This window comes from Chinchilla lanigera, unplaced genomic scaffold, assembly GCF_000276665.1.
Source record: "Chinchilla lanigera isolate Chin_1 unplaced genomic scaffold, ChiLan1.0 scaffold00038, whole genome shotgun sequence".
In the NCBI taxonomy this organism is placed as follows: domain Eukaryota; kingdom Metazoa; phylum Chordata; class Mammalia; order Rodentia; family Chinchillidae; genus Chinchilla; species Chinchilla lanigera.
Window position 1 is genome coordinate 2,260,482 of NW_004955439.1, and position 16,445 is coordinate 2,276,926.

Genomic DNA, 16,445 nt, shown 5'->3' on the forward strand with positions numbered 1-16,445 from the left:
AAGGAAGGAAGGAAGGTAGGAAGGGGGAAAGAATGAAGAAAAATGGAATTCCTGTAGCTTTTTGTAGATATTCTATTCCACAGAGCGATCTTGGCTTCACAGCCAGTGAGGAAAAGTACAAGCAGTTAGTACATGCTTCCACCTCTCCCCCTCTGCATGTTCTGAAGAATCAGTCAGCCTTTAGCGAATCACAGACTTGTCCCTGGTGAGGTCAGAGTGTTGGTGCTGGTGCGCAGGAGACAGGTTTGTCAGCTATCCGTCAGAGAAAGGGCCTCACCAGGCACAAGGCAGGCTCCAAGTGAACCATAAACTGAGGTAGTTTCAGTGGCTCTTGTGTCATCACTAATAAGAGTTATTTTTACAGGAGACTCTCACTAGCAAAACACAGGCTTCCTTACTTTAAAGGAAAGATGCCAGCTTCTAAGCTTATCCTTTAATTTCCTTATATGTAATAGAAGAGGTTATTAGTGTAGTGAACAAGCCAGGACAGGGACGTGGAGACCGACTGTTCTCCACTCCTGTGGAAGTTCCCTGGAAGGTGGGGGTCTAAAGCCACCCGGAGGATGCAGGAGACTGGGGAAAGGGTCTCTTCCCACCCAGCCCTGCAGCACACTACACTGCCTGCTTTCCCTTGCAAAATGACCTCTGACCATTTCTCAGGAAGATGCTATGAAGGTGCCCCAGCCTAGGACAAGAGTGAGTCACCATTTGTACAACTCAGTGGCACTGCCAGCCCGCCTCTGCTCTCCCTCACAGTTTTTGTTTTCTTGGTATCATAATTAGTTGTTGGCACTAAGAGTGTGTCTCCTTAGTAAAAATAAAAGAAAATAAAAAGTTGGCACCTGTTATTTCTGGAAGGAGCGCTCTCTGCATCGTACTGAGGTAAGCTGTTCACACAGAGTCCAAGTGCAGGCCAGTACCTGGTCACCAAAGCCAGAGCTCCCCTGTCCTCATGCTCTGTTTTCATCAGGCCAGCATGGAGGAGCATGATTTGTGGAAGGTACCGCCTGGCTTCTGCTGTACTAAACAGAAAGTAGGCTGTCTTCAGAAAAAAGCAGAAGTTTTAGAGTTAGCAAAAAACATGAAAGCTATTACCCTATAGCTTCCAAACTGATCTACACAGTAGAATCTCCTTGGTATCTTTTATTTATTTATTTACTGTCTTTTTAAAATTTGTTTTTTTTTTTTTTAATTTTTGAGACAGGGTTTCGCTATGCAGTTCAGGCTGGGCTTGAGCTCACTTTGTAGCCCAGGCTGGTTTCTAGCTCACAGCACTCATTCTGCCTCAGCCTCCCAAGTACCAGATTTCAGGTGCGTGCCATCACACCCAGCATTTTAAAGAAATACTAATGCCTGGGCCTTTCCCCAGAGCAGCAGGTTCAGCCAGGACACTGCTACTCTTCCAGTGCCCCCCACTGACTTCTTGGGGCAAGCGAGGTTGAAAACCACTGATCTCGTCCATCAAGGCACTTCCAGATAAAAGTGAGACCAGAAAGGCTGGCAGATTGTCCTGAGGTCCCATGGCTTTTTAGTCAGTGTTAGACTGTGCAATCTTTGAGCACCTGAGCCAGATAGGAATTTAAATCCACAGAACCCACCACAATCAACGTTTGATGAGGACAGAAAACCAATGAGCAAAGCAAGAACCAAGATTTCATTTTCCCATCATTCTATAGCTTCTCACTGAGAACAGTTGTCTAGATAAATTTAGTCCAAAAATGTTAGCTCCAAAATTCCATCATTGTATATCAGATTCCCTAAACCTATGACACTTTCTTTTCTGCAAAAATTTCTGTAAGTTAGCTTACCTGCCAAATTCCAGCCTAATTAATCTGTATCCTGTCTGTAATGTAATTAATCTGTGCTTTAAACTAAGTGCTTGACCTTGTTCAATACTCATGCTGCATGAAGCTCACATTTTGTGGATTCTCATTTCCCTAGTTAAACTTGACATTTTCAAATTAATAGGCTGTTTGAAATGGCATGTTTCCTTTGGTATCAAGACTCCAGAGCGAAGGGCAGAAGTATAGGCAGTGTGTGTTTCAACTAATGAGACACAGACCTGTAGCTGGCCCTGTTGAGGCCTCAGCACAGAGTTCCACAGTATTACCTGGCTTTACTGGTCACCACCAAGCCAATTCTATCCTGCTACTCACATGGAATTTATGTCAAATCCAGTGTGTTAATCAGTTTTTGGCACTGTGACAAAATACCTAGGAATAACAACTTGAAGGAAGAAAATTTTATTTATGCATGTGGTTTCAGAGGCATCAGTTCATGGTAAGCTAGTTTCATTGCTTGTAGGCCTGTGGCAAGACAGAAATACCATGGCAGAAGAATATGGCTGGGAAAGCTACTCACCTCATGGTTGCCGAGAAGCAGGAAAAAAGTCATGGAAGAAGGGACCAGGGACCACATATTGTCCCCAAGGTCAAGTCCTCCTGATTGGCTCATGGAAGTAGGCTCCACCTCCTGTTTCCATCACTACCCAATAATACCATCAAAGTATAATCTCATTAGTAGACTGACCCGAGAATGAAGTTAAAGCTCTCAAGATTCGATACGTCTCTAGACCATGCCTCTGAATTGCTGCATTGGGTGTCAAAGCCTCAATACCTGAGTTTGGGGAGGACATTTCCTATGTAAACTATAACAGTTGATCAGTGCGATACGGCACATGTTCTTATAACTGGAACCCCCTCTAGAACTGTACAGCAGACGTTTCAGTGCCTGAGCCTGGCCTCTCATTCTGGACACCTTAGTCTCTCTCTGGCCAGTCTTCCATATCTGCATTCCTTTGCCTGTGGGTATTTTCTGTCCCTTAGGCCCATTTTGCTCACCCATACAGCAGACTGGAATTACCAGAAACTAAACATCTCCTCCCACCCTTCCTGTGGTCTCAACCCAGCACTGCCAGGAGTTAGAGGTTCCAGCTCCCACCTCCTTCAAATATCGTGTCCGACACCTGTATTGAGTTTCCCCTCAGTGTTACTTGCCTGACTCAGCTTTTATCAACCGCCTTCCCTTCCTCTCCTTTCCCACGTCCTTGCTGGCGTTTCCTAAGCTTATCCTCCACATACCGAGGCCCTGTGCCCATGCTTTCCCCTCCCTTATCCCAGCACAGCCCTCCCCACCGCTCCTCTCCGACACCTGACCACAGGGAGTTCTTTGGACTCTTGCAATGTGCCGTGTTCTCACTCGCCCTTAGGATCTTACTCACGCGGTCCCCCTCCTGGAACAGCCTTCTTCCTTCCGTGTGCTTGGCTCACTCACATGTAGTCTTCAGCTCTCAGTTTTAATATCGCTTCCTGCAGAGAAGCTTTTTCTGACACTTGATCTAAGATCATGCTCTTGATATTTGCTCCCAAATCCAGGACCCATCTTGGCCATTTAGCATGCTTTATAGTTATTCCCACTTACTTCCCCAAGTCCACCCCATTCCCCAGCCATCAGCATCCCCGGTCTGTGAGGGCAGGAACCCAATTCAGCTGGCTCTCTGCCACATCCCTGACACCCAGCCCTATGCCTGCCACAATAAGCTCTTAGCAAACCAATGAACGTAAGACATGCTCGCTTACTGATTGTTAGCGGGAACACAAATATTTTGGATAAAAGTTTTTTAAAAATCCTGCTCAGTGTAGTCCCTGCCTTATGTGGTTTATACGTATGACAACATACAACTTTTTTGTCCCTGCTTTAAGCCCAGGGAGAGGAGTGTGTGCCAAGGATGAGGCTCCTGTCAGCTCAGAGCAGCTCTGGTTTTTGACCTTAGTGGGGCCTATTGTCACTTTCAACCTAAGAAACGTGGAAATTGGAATACTATTATGTTAAAATTATCAAACCAGTACTTGCAACAAGGTGGAGGTGACATTTGGAAAAGAATAGATATGTACAATATTTAAATGTCACTAAAAAACATAGAAATATGGAAAAGAAAGGTTAGTAGCCAACACTGTACATAAGCCAAGTTTTGGAACAAAAGCCACTTATTGCATTTATCAGCTCTCAAGGTTAACGCCTTCTCCCTAGGTGTTAGCCTTTCTGGTTATTCCTTTACCCTGGGAGACCTTCAGTCATTATCACCACAATCCTAGGTCCCCCAGGGAGGGGGCTGTGTTCTAAGAGCCAAGCCTCCCCACTTCCAAACACCCCTGCCCCAGAAAAAAGGTATGGAGGCCTGGTGGGCAAGGGTGTAGGTCTGCCTCCTCCTCTCTCCTGGCTCATCCTCCTCTGCATTCTGCTGCATACTTTCTGTTGCAATTTGTTTGCGGGCGTAAGGGTGTTACACATTGCTGGGAACAGCCTCTGCTCCTCACCCAACCACAGAACCTTCCCCGCCCTTCCTTGGATTTGGCTCACTGCCTCCCATTCATTCTGAGACTTGTTCCAGCCCTGTGCGGCCTCCTGACACCTCCCAGATTGGAAGTGCATCTCTGTTCTCATGGTCCCCTGCCTTCTCCTCCAGCACACATTTATGTTTTGAAGACATGTGTTTGCTGCTGTGTACCACCTTCACCCTGAACCACTTCATGAGCCATTGGAGGATCGATCAATGTCTTACTCGCCTTGTCTCTTTCATCCTGAGCACAGTGCCTATTACTAGTCAATAAATGTTTGCTCAGCTATGCTAAATAAAATGACCATTCTTTGGAGAACCTAGACCTTGCACGACTGCTGGCAGACACACTTTAAATAAGCTGCTGTTGATTTTTTGTTTTGTTTCCATGTTTGTTTTTGTCTTTTTGAGACAAGGCCTTGCTATGAAGTTCAGGCTCACTTTGTAACCCACACTGATCTTGAATTCACGACGATCCTCCTGCCTCAGCCTCCCGAGTGCTGGGATTATAGGTGTGCACCACCACACCTAGCTTGAGCTGCTGTTGATTGATTGATTATCAAACTATAATTTTAAAGGTTTCTCTTATGCCCTTTAAGTGCACTCAATACATCTGTACAGTTTAGGAAAAGAAAATATTTTGGCTTGAAAAAAATGTGTTTCCTGTGGCACCCACAGATCTCTCTGTTTGAGGGCTGCTGTCACAGATAACTGTCCAGTGTGAAATACCTGGGGACTAGGGCCAGTTGCAGGCGGGCATCACACTACAGGTCTCAACTTACTCCTCAGATTTCTCACGCAAACGAATGTGTGGCAAATGTGGACAATTCCTAAGCAGGCTGTTTTCTATCTTAATCAGACTGTATAGGAGTAGTCTTTTGTTAAGATGAATGAAATCTGCAGTTAGGGACTGGAATTCTTTTCTGAGGGAGGGGTCATCCAAGAAGCTGCTTTAGCTCCACCCTGGCGCCTGGCCTAAGAGTGCCTGAGGCCACTATGTTCCCACCCAGGCCAGGAAAAGGCAGGGCAGCCAGCACCAGCACGGGAATCTGTGGCCGGATGCTCAGCCCATTCCAGGTTCACCCGCAGCCCCCTGGGATGGAGACAGTGACCCCCCTGCTCTTGTCGCGGTCATTCAGCACAGTCTGATATCTCCTGAGGTTTGCTCTGATCTCGCCCTCATGCAGACCAGCCCTCCCCACATCCCTTGTACATCATAACAGTTGCTATTTAATGAGCCTTTCTCAGGCAATGTACGAATGTTTGCACAATACCAACTTTCTTAATATAACTTGAATAACTGAAATAATGTTTGAAATAATTTTCCCAAACCTGGTGTTAGGCTAAAATTTCGGCATCTGACTCCAGACTTGCACTCACAAGTGTGTGTTAAAACCAGTGTGTTAAAACCATGATAATAAAGATAGCTTTTATGGTTGTCACACATATGGACTCATTGTATCCCTTCCAAAGCCCTTTAAGAAAAAAAAATATCCTCCTGTCTATAAGGAAATTGAGATGCAGTGGAGGTTCAGGGCAGTAGAAAGTCATCTGCTGTTTTTTGATCGAGAACTCTGTCCATTCTGTTAACATACACGGACACACACACACACACACACACACACACACACACACATTCACACTGCTTCGCACCCAGTTCACCCAGGGAATAAAGGACAGGTGAGAAGAGTGCACTTGAAGAGCTAGATGTGTGATTTAGGACTTACATTACCTGAATTCTGGCCAAGGATATAGCTCAACGGCACAAGCGCCTGCCTGGTAAGAGTAAGGTCCTAAGTTCAATTCCTGATACCAGGAAAAAGAAAACCAAACACCTGAATTCTTCATCAACATTCCAGGCAACATGGTATCATTCATCAATAATTTAACTAAAAACCAAGGGGGTCTGTTAAACCCCCTAATTGGTTTACAGCAGTTGCAAGTTTGAGGCCAGCCTGGGCTACAAAGTGAGCTCAAGCCCAGCCTAAACTGCATACTGAGACCCTATCTCAAAAAGACCAAAAAAAAAAAAAAAAAAAAGTACAGGCTACAATTATGAGAGAAATATGTTTGCCATTTTAGCTCCAAGAATAAAAGCACTTGCATGGTTTCTCTGCTAGCACCAGGAACGTGGCCTTAAATGAAGACTCATCTCTTGCTGTGGAACATGCTGTGCTAGCTCCAGATATCTAAGGATCTTAAATATCCACTTAGTCTAAAGGCCCAACTATTATCACACTGCAGTAATAGAAATGAGGCTGAGACCAAAGTTGGAAGAGAGCACTTGTGAGAATGAGCTTCTGGTCTCAGGGGACCCTCCCAGGGAGGGATGTACCTGAGGAATAAAGATGCCTCTAATTGAAAGTGTCGCCTTCATCCAGGAAACAACCCAGTCGGTTCCTACCGCTTGTCCTGATGTGATGGCTGCTCTACCTGGCTTGATCTAACTGTGAATAATGATGCCAGTTAAATGTCTCAGCATGCCGGGCATGGACTTCTATGAAAGATTGGCAAAGCTTTGTCCATCTGATGAAGGCCATAGAGAGGGGGACATGACAGCAATCAGAGTTTCACGGAAACTCTGATATCCAGGGATATTTACATTAGAAGGTTGGGTCATGAGAATTTCTTCTTTAATTTGTCAGTAAGCCATCACAAATCATAGTCACCAACTGCATCACCACCAACTTCCTGGGTACCAAGTGGCACAGCCCTTTTCAGCATTAGAGAAACTGCCAGTCTTGCTGAGATGACGAGCACTTTATTTCCAAACAAGAGCATACTACACAAAAAAATACTACACAGGAAAATCAGGTAGTTCATGTGAAGATCTTTTGGCAGGAGGTAATCTCAAACACAGAGTTACCTGGACAATTATATGCCTATATCACTGGGGGGGGGTGCACCCCTGTAATCCCAGCAGTCAGGAGGCTGAGGCAGGAGGATTGTTGTGAGTTTGAGGCCAGCCTGAGCTACAAAGTGAGCTCAAGGCCAGCCTGAACTGCATAGTGAGACCCTATCTCAAAAAGATTAAAACACACAAAAGCCTATATCTCTACTCTGAGTAACTAATTTAAAGATAATAATATGTGATGTATTAACCATTGTTACCTTCCTCTTATCTTGCTTTTACATTTTGGGTTTTTTCTCTTTAAAATTTAAAAAAAAGCACACAGAGTTGATGTCCATTTGCCTTGATTGCAAGCTCACCCTGTGTCATTTGCTGTTGTGCAACCGCCACCCTGCAGTACCATAAAGTAGCTTGGCACCTTTGCTGCCTCCAGCTTCCCTGCGGAACTTTCCCTAGGTGTCCACATGACTGCACCTCCCCAGAGAAGCCCTCTCTGACTTCCTGTGAAGGTGTGAGCTTTCCTTCCATCAACCCTGGCACAAAGCCTGCTCTTTTCTCATTATTTTCCCCCATCATTGGCTCTATTCTATGCCTACTTATTGTGTTCTTTATCTGCTTCCACTGAAATATAAATTCCTTGAGCAGAGACTGATTGGTTGGTTGGTTGCTTGGTTGATTTTTGGAGACAGGGTCTCCCTGTGGAGTCCAGGCTTGCCTTGAACTTGTGACTCTCCTGCCTTAGCCCCCTGAGCACTGGAATTACAGATATGTGCCATCATTCCTGGCTACAGCAGAGCTTTTTGTCTTTGTTTTTCACTGTTAAAACCTACGCTTTTTGATGAATTCCTAGCATACAGTAGCCATTCAGTAAATATGTGCTGGTGAATAGCTACATGAATGGATAGGTGGGTGGATAGGTGGATGGATGGTCACTGGAGTCATGAATTCTTACAGTGAGTTGGAATCTGACACAAAGATTACAGACCTAGAAGTACATAAAAAACAAACAGGTTCCTCAGTTCTCTGCTTGCTGGCAGCTATTGAAACATTGACTGTTCAGGCCAATTCTCCCACCCCAGTCTGAACATCTGCTTTCATCACACTGCTACGTAGTAGCTTCTGCACTTCTCCAGGACAGCTAGGCGGTAATGGTTCTTTGGAGAAACTGACTTGGTGAAAAGGGATGAGAGTGGTGCTGAGGATGTGTGCAAAAAGGGTCTTAGGGCTTCCTGTGAGCTCGGACATAGTATCTGGTCTCAAGGGCCAGCTCTGCATTCAGGTTAACATCCTAACTGTCCGTGGTCACTTTTGTACTTAAGAACTTTTCAAATTTGCCCATTCTGGCTTCCGTAGATGCTAGCTGCTACCCCTACTATCTGCTGTATTTATTAGGGATGTTGTGGCCAACATCTTCACTCGATGGGGAATTCCCAGTTGGTTCTGTTGGGCCCTACGTAGGTCAGAGGTTCCTGCATGACACCCTTTCTCATAAAATGCCCGACCCTCATTGCCTCTATCAGAGATGAGGTAGAATGTGGACTTACAGAAGTTTAGCACCGAAGATGGTGAGTGAGCCACAGGCAACGAGTAGGGGGACAGAGCGTGGCCATTGTGCAGAAACTGTGAGTGGCAGCTGGAGGTCCTCGTCACATAGCATCCTGTGCCCGCCTCCTTCCTTTCCCCCTTTCTTATTGATATACGTTTGTGACACATGATATATCCATCATGGAGAAAGTGATACATATGTGTGCGTACATACCTTCCCTGCTCCTCCCCTCCCTCTCATCCTTTTCATCCTCAAACCTGCCCTCCATCTCTGCACACTCTGTCTCTCTATTTCCTATCATCTATCTTCTATTCCACTTTTTATGTACACTTTGGGCTTCTCTAAGAGAAATCATGCAGTACTTAACATGCTGTGTCTCAATTTTCATCTCACTCAGTGTGATGGCCTCAAGGTAGTCTCCATTTTCCTACAAATAACTCAAAGTTACCCTTCCTTACGGCCAGTACTCCTTTGTACATAAACACATTTTTATTCCATTCATCTGCTGATGGACATACAAGTTACTTCCAAGATTTACCTATTGTGAGTTGTGCTTCTGTACACATAAGTATGTGCGTATCACTGTAACGTGATGTCCTTAACTCTTCCAGTGGAGAGCCAGAAGAGGTATAGCTGGATCAAATGGAATCTCTACTTTTCAATATTTGAGGAATCCCCATACTGATTTCCATAGTGAATGCACTAGTTCACATTCCCACCAATAGCGTTGAGGGATTTCTTTTTCTCTACTTTGTTGTTTTTTGAGTTCTTTCTGGAGTAAGATGGAATCTCAGTGCTGTTTTGCATTTCTCTAATGGCCAAAGGTGCTGAACACTTTTCAGGTACCCACTGGCCACAAACTCTGCTTCTGCCCCCTGGCCCTGTGGGAGGTCTCTCTCTTCTCCCTTCCCGTCTCCTATTCTTTCTGCAGTGCCAGTGACCTCTCAGCCACCTCCTCCCTGCTCCAGTCTTATTTAAATGATGAGATAAACTTCAGCTCCATCCACCCTCAATGCTCATACTTATGATACTGTTTTCACCAAGCTTCTGTTTCTGCTTTACTGTGGCTGTCAAAGAGGGAAATGGCTACAAGGAAAAGCAAACTCAAAAAATGGACAAATACATACCTCCTATGGCACAGAGGGACCTGTCCCCACGCTTAATCAAATCCTCCACAACCTTTACTCTGAGACCTACAACATTTTTGAGACTTCCTCCCCATTTGTCTCCATGTATCTGACCACTCCTGGCCCTGCTAGAGTTTTTGTTTTGTTGTCTTTTAATATGCTTACAGTTCAACTTTTTTTGTCTTTTTACCTGTTATTTGCTCCTTCAGGACAGAGACTATCCATAAAAGCACTTTACAAGCTACTGTGCTGTGTACAGCAAGAGTCTCATTCTGGAAGCATCTCTGAGCTACTCCTGGTGGAGGGAAGAAGAAAACTAGTTGTCTTGGAGTACACATTGGTGGATTTTATGTGTCAACTTGACTTGGTCATTCAGGGCTTAGCTCTTTGTTCGAAATTCTTCTGGGTGTGTCAGTGGAGGTGTTTCTATCGGTATTGCACCAGTGTGGGTGGGCCTCATGCAATCAGCTGAAGATCTGAGTGGAACAAAAAGGCTCTTGTGGGCAGGTATGGCAGTGCACGCTTGTAATCCCAGCACTCGGGAGGCTGAGGGAGGAGGTTCGTTGCAAGTTCAAGGCCAGCCTAAACTGCATAGGGTGACCCTGTCTCAAAAAGACAAAAAAAAAGGCTCTTACCTGTGAGTATGAGAGAATTTTTCCTGGCCGCTGACCTACCTTCAAACTCAAACTGAAACCAGTTTCTTCTCCTAGATCTCAAGCCAGGCAACCTCCAAACTAGACCCACAACTTAGGCTCTCCTGGGTCTCCAGCTTGCTTAGCTACAGATCTTCAGACTTGTCAGCCTCCATAATTCAGATTATACATCTGTATCTAATTCTACATTTATGTCTACATCTCTATCTTTTATTGGTTCTCCTTTTCTGGAGAACTCTCATTAATATAGAGTAGTATTTCAAAGCCTTGTGTTTAGGGGGAACCTCCTATCCTGAGTATTATCACTGGTGGTCTAGGTAGAAAATATGAGGTAACAATCACATAAGTTAAGAAACAAAGAGGAAGTTTGCATTGATGTTGATGATGGGCGTGAGAAAGACTTGACTATTCACTGGGTCCTGGGTACTGTTCTAAATCCTTTACAGGTATGGGCTAATTTAATCCTTACTATAAAGAGCCTATGTGGTCTACATTCATGCTGAGAGCATTCAAATACAGCATAAGTGAACGAACTCAATCTGAAAGAGTAAAATAAAAATTGAAAGAGATTAACTTTCGGAGTTAGTGGCATTTTCTTATTAAAAGTCTTAATTCTCACTCCAGGGAAACAGTACAATATATGATAATCAGACATTTGCATTTTTGTAGTGGTCTAAAGCTCTCCATTACCAGGGTAATGATTTCAACTCAATTAGATCATGAAGAAGAGGATTATGCAACCTGAGCCCCAAGATGTAAAAGGCTTAGCGACTGTATAAGGAAGAACTAATTGAAGACAAGAAGGAATGTGCAGTGATGTACATTAATGCTGTGGCAAGACCTATTAAAGGTATTTTCTTCTTTTGTGTCTCTGTGTGAGTGCCCTGAGTGCTAGAACTCATCTGTGTGGAAATGAATGATGCGTCCTGACAGTGAATGTGAGACTGAGAGGTTTTGGTCCATGAGTAGCGCACGGTCTAATGTCTGCTGCTGTACTGTTTAGTTAGAATGTAAGTTAAATTCCTGAGCTGATATAAGCCAGTGGATAGACAACAGACTGAATCTGTTACAGTAGAAAAAAGTAATATGCAGTGCATCTTCCAAAATAAGTATTCAGATATAAATTTGGGTAGGGAAATGCTGGTGTATTAATTTTTAGATGCTGTTATTTAACCTGATTTCTTTTCAGGAAATTAAAATTGATGGATTTTAAGGACTCCATAGAAAAGGAAAAGCTGAAGGAAGTATTATGAAATTCTTAGTCTGGTTTGGTTGTTGATTTCTTTCTAGACTCTGGGTATGTACAATAAGTTCTATATAGTTCATTTTATTCTTCATTTTCTTTTAAATTTTTTATTTATTGATCTTTTTTGGTCTTTTTGAGACAGAGTCTCGATATGCAGCTCAGGCTGGCCTTGAGCTCACTTTGTAGCCCAGGCTGGTCTCGAATTCACAATGATCCTCCTGCTTCAGCCTCCTGAGTGCTAGGATTACAAATGTGCACCACCGTGCCCAGCTATTCTTCATTTAAAAAAATAGTAATAACATTATGATTGATTATAGTGTTTCACTTTCCAGATGAGGGCTTACTGATTGGATCATTCCATGAAGCCAGAAAGGTCATTCAGACAAGGTCACGTGACCTAAAATCCACACTCGCCCCTTTGACTTCCCAACTACCCGCTGTACCCCACATACACTGCTTGTCCCTGGGAAGACCAGCTAGGAGAACAGAAATGGAGCGGCATACAGCTGATGTTCAACAAGTAGAATTGAATGGCTGTTTGTTGAAATGACAGTCTCCAGTGTTTCATTTGACAGCCGTTATTGATCACTGTCATCCCTTTTAAGCTAAATTCAGTTCTTTCTACTGTAGAATATATACCCAGATAAAACAATAAAAAGCTGAATGATATCAAAACTAGTCATTTGTATGGGTAACGGATCTGAATTGTTCCATGACATTTGAAGTATGACAAATGTCACCATCTGTGGGACATTCATGTAACCACACACACACACACACACACACACACACACACTTCCAGGCCTAGGCTATTCCCCAATCCAGCCAATGCCGTACGGCAAAGATGCCCGTTCTCCACTGTCCCAGGAGCCTCGACTGGAGAAAGCCGCAATCTGTCTGAAGCTAGCTCCTTGGAGCCTAACAATTTTTTTTCTGCTCTTTTTTTGGTGGAGAACTTGACAGAAGAAGCAGTGACAAGTCCCCAGAGGTAACGCAGAGCCTAGAAGAGCACTCCAAAGCTAGACCTAACCTGCGGACAACTTCTTTGGTCCGTCTTGTAGAAAGTTTCAAAAATTGGGAAATTTTATGTAGGTGTAAGGTTTTGCAGCTGCTCTTGAAATGTCAGAAGATCTGGCAACACTGACCTGACATTTCTGTGTGGCAATCGTTGGCTGGAGTTGAGGGGCAGCTGCCTTTTCAGGGGTCCCCATTTACCTTAGTTCCTAACCTAAATGTTTGGGGTGAGAGTGGGAACTCTGTCAACCTCAACTAATTTATCAATGTGATTGCAGATGACATTGGTTGTGGCAGCGTATAGCATATGTAACGACACTCACAATTGGCCTCTCTTTCTGCCTCCTGTAACAGTAAGCAAACTATTGCCTAGAAGTTCTTATAGGTGGTCGTTATTTCCAATTTGTATATTAAAGTATGTCAATCTTCACAAAAACCCTAGGAGGTATGCAGTATATCTATCTTCAGTTTCAGACGAAAAAACCATGGGGCAGAATTTAAACAACTTGTGCAAGATCATATTGGCAGTAGACAGCAGGGCCGGGAATGGGACCTGGCAGTCTGATGTTAGGTTCTTGGCTTATAGACACAATAGTATGTTTTTATATCCCACATCCACCAATAAAAATCTCATTTTTGCTGGGTGCTAAGGCTCACACCAGCAGTCATAACTACTCAAGAGACTGAGGCAGGATGTCTTGGTTTCTTTTCTCTCTTTGCAAAGACAAAATACCCAATGCCCAAAATTAGGGAAGGAAAGATTTATTTAGCTTATACTTTGTGGAGGTTTCAGTCTATAATCAGCTGGTTCCTAGGCAGGGTGGCATGGCACAGGGGCAACACTTCAAGGCAGCACAGACAGCAAAAGCAGCAAGAGCACAAAGGGGAGAAGAGCAAGCCTCCTTTCCTTCCTTATATTGTAGGCAGGCTACTCCCCCAGCCTGGGGCAGGTAGGTGTAGCACTCATGCAATCTCCATGTCCGCCTCTTGCACTTGCAGGGGCTCAGGATGTTTACAAAGTAAGGACCCTGGCCCCTGTTGAATCACTTTAAAGTTTAAAGTTGAATTTTTAAACTTCTCAAATTGACGCAATGAACAACATCCTAGAGCATCAAGGGCATGTCCTTTTCATCCCAGGATGTAGAACTGCGGAGTTACTTAGTTGAAGCTTCTAGACTCAAGCTGACACAATGTATCAACAACCATAACACAGGAGGATCACTTGAGCCTAGGAGTTTGAGATCACCCTGGGCAACATAGTAAGACTCCAATTCCAAAATTGAAACTAAAAATTCTGTTCCTGAAACTGTCTATTCGTGAAAAGTATTATGGATCCCCAAAGCTGAAGGTTTTGTTTCCTGTGGGATCCCAGACACCTTGTGCTTACTGCTTCTATAGTGACTGTCATCAAACAGCCCTGAAATTATCCTAAACTTCCTGTCTGACTCCGAAAGGAGAATAATTTATCCACCAGTATGTATTATGTAGAAGACATTCACTAGGTGAATTTTAGACCAAAAGAAAAAAAACAAAATATGTGCCTTTTAACTTTCAGTTTACCTCCTTCTTAGAAAAAATTGACATCATGTCAAAATTGGACCAATTCACAGCCTCCTGAGTGGTCTCCTTGCCTCTGGACTTCAATCTTTCCACAAGAACATTCCCCTCTGCAAAAGGTAACATCTTGCTCTCACAGATATTGTGGAAGTTGATTGAGAAAATGCTTACACAGTGCCTTCCACTTAAAAGGTACACACAATGTAATGTCAACTATCGTAAACAAGGTTAGAATATTTCATTGAACATCTTTTTAGCAAAGGTGGTCCCAGACCCAGTGCACATGACTCTGTTCTCATCTTTGGCCTGTGTTTCTTTATCTGGCATAAATGAGCAAGTGCTAGAAGCCACAACATGAATAGGTCTCTGCCCTCAGGAGCAGAATTAGACTTGAGGAATGAAGGTAACGGAGCCACATTACTCATGTTAGCACTTACAAGTATATTATTATGGGGCCCTACTGCAGAGTTTGCATGAATGTAAAAAAAAAAAAAAGGAAAAAGCAAAAAAAAAAAAAATTCTTACTTTCAAATGGGTGTTATGGGTTGATATCCTCAGACTCCTCTGGAATTAGGTCACCTGCCCTATGATGACACTGCCTAGCTAGCATCCAACAGATACATTCAAAATACTTTCTGCCTTCCAAGCTCTGAGTACTGTTCTGTAGCCATTAATGTTTTTGTTTGTTTGTTTGTTTTGTTTTTTTTCTGGTACTGGGAATCGAACTCACGACCTTGCACTTGCCAGGCAGGCACTGTGTCTCTGAGCTAAATCTCCAGCCATCGTAGCCATTAATGTCAATCACTACCTCCTGTCTGAATGTTTTTTGATAACAATAACAATAGCCCACACATCCTGATCTGCAGTGTACCATGCACCCTGTTAAACAATTTATTGTCTCTTCAAATTATCAAAAAATTCAGAGATGTATATGTGATGGTTCTCCCCTCTTCAGAGACGGAGAATGTGCTTGGGCAGCGTTATAACATGCCACGTCCCAGACCATAGCTGTCATCTAGCGAAGACAGATTCAAATCCAGACATCACCACACTTTGGGCTACACTGCCCCTCCCCTGACAGCCCACTGCTTTATTATTAATATGGTGTGGATTTAAATATGCACATTAAATCACTGAAGTAAAAAGATAAAATTTATGGCCTTTATTCAGATTTTCTCTTCTTTCTCACCCACACAGGGAAGGCATGCATCTAGTAGACTCAATAAATACAGCTTAGCATATCTACTATTAAAAATAGAAGGAAGTCTTATTTTTAAAAGACCTTTTCTTCTTTCCGAAGGCTACATGCTTGTGTATTATCTAGAATGACTTACAATAAAACATGAATTTGAATTACATTTTGAAAGTTTTTCAATGGTCCATTCCATTATAAAAATAGCACACACACAGGGTAAAAATAAGAGTATTCCACCCTAAGTACATTTTAACCCTTCCAAAAAAGCTAAAATATTGGCACTCCTTTCAACCAAATCCAAGAAGGAATCCTATGCAGAACTTGCTAGTAAAAGCCTTTTTTTTTTTTTTTTTTTAGTCTTTTTGAAATAGGGTCTCACTGTACAGTTCAGGCTGGCCTTGAGCTCACTTTGTAGCCCAGGCTGGTCTTGAACTCACAATGATCCTCCTGCCTCAGCCTCCCCAGAAGCCTATATTAAAAATCAAAGTGACAGACTAGATAAACAAAAGCCATTTCTAAACATAAATAATAAACAGGAAAATTGAGAGCACACTGGTCTCCCCAACTCCCCATTCAATGATATTGTTCAAATAAATGCCAAGTCTAATGAGAATATGATCACTAACGTGTGTTTAACCATTTGCAAATCTGACCTTTCACAATTTCAAGGTTTTTGGATTGTATAAAAGCTTTCCAAAGTGACCAGCTTCTATTCAGAATGCATTGCTTTATATTTTAAATTTATTAATTGTTATGACATATTTGTGGTACTGGGTATTAAACCCAGGGCCTTGTGCATTCTAAGCAAGTACTGACCACTGAACTATACATCAAGCCCTGGTGCTACATTTTTAGCTAAAAATTATTCTTCCCATTCTATCTGGAAAAGTTTAAACTTTTTTTTTTTTTTTTTTTTTTTT

General features: G+C 43.1%; 1 long non-coding RNA gene across 3 annotated transcripts in view; it reads left to right on the forward strand.

The window, feature by feature from the left end:
• The window catches only part of LOC102005842, a 36,638-nt gene that overhangs the window by 4,761 nt on the left and 15,432 nt on the right, over positions 1-16,445 (forward strand). For all 3 annotated transcript variants that reach the window (XR_001235211.1, XR_261967.2, XR_001235212.1), the window contains exons 2-4: positions 11,230-11,363; positions 11,703-11,810; positions 14,329-14,449. This is a non-coding gene — a long non-coding RNA (uncharacterized LOC102005842). The remainder of the gene's footprint in view (positions 1-11,229; positions 11,364-11,702; positions 11,811-14,328; positions 14,450-16,445) is intronic.